Genomic DNA, 4,862 nt, shown 5'->3' on the forward strand with positions numbered 1-4,862 from the left:
AGATAAGGATGGTGAACTCCTGGCACGTTACGGGAGAGATGTCGCTATTGTGGAGACTCTAGCCGAGGTCTTCAACTTCAGTATAGTTTACCGAGAACCACCTCTTGGTAAGTTTTCTTATCCTTAGATTTAGGATAAAACCCACGACTTCACAAGAACTAGCATGTGGCCCTGTGCAGCTAAGAATCCAGAGGATTCATGTGATGTCTACAACCTCACCAGAAAATAATAAGTGCATAGGCTCTAAATGACTTCCATAACTTCACCAGAAATTACAGTCATCTTACTCATGAAGGCTTGCTTGTGAAGCTGATAACACTCCTGGCTTATTCTTTAAAAGGAATGTTCACACAATAAAAAAAATAATGAGTCCATAGGCTCTAAATAACTTCTATATTTTCACTAGAAAATACAGAGAACTACAGAATCCAGATGAGAAAAGGACATATTGAGAATTAACAGGGAACTGCATGCAATTTGAATCCACGATCAGGGAAGCAGAGATATAATAACAGAATTCACAGGGAACCAGCTCGAGACATTAAAATATACTCCCCATGTTGTGGACTGGATAATATTTTCAGTTGCATCAAAGTGTTAAGGGAACTATATCTAGGTAAGAGCTAGGAGGTTAAATGCTTTATATCAGGAACTGCATCCAGATAAGAGCTAGTGGGCTAAAAGCTTCACATCAGGAACTGGATTATAGTAAGAGCTTAGAGTCTAAATGCTTTTACATCATAAACTGGATCCAGGTAAGAGCTTGGAGGCTAAAAGCTTTACATCAGAAACTGCATCGAGGTAAGAACGAGGAGGTTAAGTGCTTTACCCAAGAGAGTAGAGTAGCCCTGGTCTTGTGAACAGGCCGTGATTCGTGGTCCTACCCAAATCAATTGCAGTATCAAAGGGCCTCTTTTCTGAAGTTACGTTAAATCTAGTTTTCATAAGAAGTAGGTTATGTGATTCACCCGTATATAAGCATGTAAATTCTATATTCTGTATGTTTTATGCTGAGAAAAGCCGATTAAGAAGTTAACAAGGTAACAGTCAGGATTATGTGAATTTTTTTTTAAAGAATAAGCCAAGAATATCATTAGCTTGATCAGCAAGCTTTTATGAATAAGAGGTCTGGTGTCATTCTATGAATTTCTCCAACCAGCTAAGGCATATTTCCACTGTTACCAAAATTTACTGTCTTTTACAGTAAAGCTCTAAATGCAATCCTTACAGTTTAGGTTATGGGAATTCTAAGTAAGTTGTTTTCAATCCATTTTAGTCCTTTTATGTTCACTAACAATAATGATAGCGAACATTGCCTTAAATATTGGATGAATTTAGGGGTACTGATTAGCTCACTCACTCTACTTTAGGGCTTTTAATGACACACTGGCTCTTGCACCAAAACAGAAAATTTGTTGAGATCTTTCCTAGATAGTGACCGCCAAGGGTTTTAACTGGGTACGCATCTACCTTTTGGCGTGCTTGATGCAAGCCCATTGAGATTATCATAAAATCATAAAGAAAAGACTGTAAATATCATAAAGATAAGGACCCCCAAGAAATAGTCCCAGTTAACAACCCTCAAAACACTTTGGTGGTCATTACCTAGGAAAGATCCTTTAGTTGCAAATTTCAGTAGCCTTTTTTTTTTTTTTTAATAAGACAGAGGCGTCAATTCAACAAGCAACTCTTCTCTTTCATTTGAACTTAGAACCAGCTTTGCTGTAGTATTTCCTATAGCTAAGCTGCCTTGATCTTGGTTTCTGTTCAGATTTGAAAGTGACTTTTTTTTCCTGATCTTTCTGTTTTCAGATGAACTTTGGGGCAACAAACTTCCCAACGGCAGTTTCAACGGTATGGTTGGCCTATTGGGCTCTGGTGAGGGAGACTTGGGAATTGCAAACCTGTTCCTTACAACCGTGGGTGGACGGGATGCTTTCCAGGAGTATAGCAGGTCATTTGCTGATGACGTAAGTCAAAGATACTTTTGCATCCTTTCAAAGAATAAGATTTTACAGTAACCTTATCATCTTTCAAAGACCAGTAAAGACTAAGATTTTACAGTAAATTAATTATGAATGATGTAGTCTCATTATTCTGTAATTAAGAATACTTAGAATTCAAATGGGTTCTTATAACAGATGCTTTGAAAACCAAATCATGAAACAGATTTCACTGAACAGAATACATAAGTGAGGGGAAAAATAGAAAACTAAAAATATCTTTAGCAAGCTAGATAAATAAAAGTCTGTCACATTTAAGCATATGCCCACTTTTACATCTCTTACACGCATACACACAGTTATTCAAAGAAGTAAATGGAGCCTCTTTTAAACAGCATCATGATAAATTTTGATGGTTCATCTAGATATACTAAGAGGGTTTTCCCAAAGTGTGTGTCCCTCATTCCATTTACTTTGTTTAATAGTAACCTTAGATATTTCTGATAGGCCCATTGTGTCAAAAGCTTTGGTCACCAACGCTAAGAAAGGACATAAATAGATAGAAGGGTTACAAGCAAGAGCCACAAAGTTAATGCCATCCTTCAGTTAAATGGGTTACGAAAGACGACTAGAGAGCCTGAACATGTATGGCTTCAAACACGATGATTGCGAGGACAACTGACAGAAACATTAAGAATACTGAAAGGCATAACGAAAGTAGACAGTAACCTATTTACGTTAAATGAAAACCAGACAAGAAATAATGGATGGAAACTAGAACTAAAGAGCTACAACACATTCCATTGTAGTAACTTCTTTACATACAATATATGTGACACATGGAATAAACTGCCACTAGAACTCGTAAACAACAACAGTGTGGAAGAGTTTAAAAGAAGGCTAGACAAAATCATTAGGACACTGTGAATGAACAGTAAAACCTGCTCCAAGAAATAAGTGAGCACGCAGTGTCTCCTCGGATGGACTAAGAAGTCTTTGAGACATCCTAATCCTTGTAACTTTTTGAGACATTCACCCCCATTTTGCACATTTTATAATAAACTCAAACACGGACGAGATGGGTCTCATTTGATTCACCACCATCCATGTAAATGTACTCTTTAGTGATAACTTTTTTTTCGCGAGATCCATGAATGTACTCTTGTTTATTCCAGCAAGGCTGCTACCTGACTCGTGTTGACCCTCCACTACCTCGATGGTACTCACCGGTACTCCCCTTCCAGTTGACCACCTGGATCACTCTCCTGGTTGGACTCATTCTCTCTGGCCCAGTTCTCTATTTAGTCTCCCTCATCAGCTCCGTCATGTAGGATGATGAGATCTATTGAAGTTGTCTTATGATTTACTAATGTGTGATCAACAATGCTATTCATCGTTGCTTTAATTGTTTCTTTTTATTTTCAACAAGTGTTCGTACATTTAAATATTTTTGTCGATGATGTGGTGTTAACTATATGTTACCCAACTATTGACTATTCTTTCAAAGTTTGTCGAGCAAGATAATGGCCTTTTAAAAAAATTGTGTTAACAAGTAATAGCAATTATTAATGTCCTGTCTTCAGCTTTCTTCTGTGTCTGAGACCAACATGAGTACATAGGCTGTTGTTACTGAGTTAGTAGTTACAAATTAAAGATTATTGGTAACATATTATAGGCCACAGACGTTACGCTATCAAAATAGATTCAATTTCCTTAGTATGGCAGGTAATTGTAAAGAGAAGGCAAGGTTGTCTTTCCATATGAAAAACCAGAATTGATATTTAATCTGATTTCAAAGTTTGTCCTTGTGCATTCAAAACTGATGTATTGGCTAAATCTGTAATACCACAGATTATTAATAAACATATGAACTATGTTAAGCTAATTTATACTTCCAACAGATCTGAAGAAAAGAATCCCGTTTCCCTCTCACGAGCAATCTTCGACACCTACAGCATTCACATCAACCTTCCCATGACCAAGCCACCGGAGTGCTCCAGCATACGAGCATTCGTGCTATTTCTGTTGATCTACAGTCTCCTAATTACAACAGGCTATAGGTCCAACCTCACAGCCTTCTTCACAGTGACCAGGCAACCCCTCGGCATCAACACCTTCAAAGACCTGTATGAGTCAGGTCTCAGAGTCCTGGGTTATGCCTATGACAAACCGGTGCTAGAATATGCCGAAAATCAGTATCTGAGGGCAAGTAGAGCTTTCTTATCATTGTAAATTGGAGAATTCTCTGGGTAAAGTGTTTAGGGTATTTGTGCTGTCTGGGGCGTGTACAATAGGTGGGGTGGGGGGGGGGGTGATGAATCGGGGTGGGGGTGGGCGCTGGTTGGCTTGGGTTGCTTGAGCGCCTACCCTTTTTCTTCTTCATAGCTAAGGTGTCATTTTTGTCAGAAATAATTGAATTGGATCATATTATACATGTTTTGAATTTAATTGATTTTAAAACTGTTACATTGTCCTTTCAATCTTTTTTCTTTATATGAATATCATATATTATTATATAATTGTAGCATATAAAACAGCAGATTTCATTTTCAAAAACTAAGAGCGGTATTTTTTTTTTCCACTTGAGCCCCTGCACTTCTGAAAGCCTGTGCACATCCCTAAGTGTGGCAAAATACTGGTACAGAAATCTGGAAATCAGTTGCACATGGCAAGTAGAGCAGATTACTGGATACTTAGTGTTGCAGTCATTTAAAATCCTTTACTTCACTGTAGTTGTATTTCTTTGTAAGTTGGATTGGAGTGTTTAAAATATTCCTGAAATCTTCTTCAAGATCGTGTGGATTTTGACATTTAATATCAGCATGTGCATCAAATTCCCTGGAAATATAGTCAATGTTTAGTGAAATTACCTATGATTGGTACCTTTGAAACATATAATGCAGCTCAACGGAACATTTT

Source organism: Macrobrachium nipponense, chromosome 34, assembly GCF_015104395.2.
Source record: "Macrobrachium nipponense isolate FS-2020 chromosome 34, ASM1510439v2, whole genome shotgun sequence".
NCBI classification, from domain to species: domain Eukaryota; kingdom Metazoa; phylum Arthropoda; class Malacostraca; order Decapoda; family Palaemonidae; genus Macrobrachium; species Macrobrachium nipponense.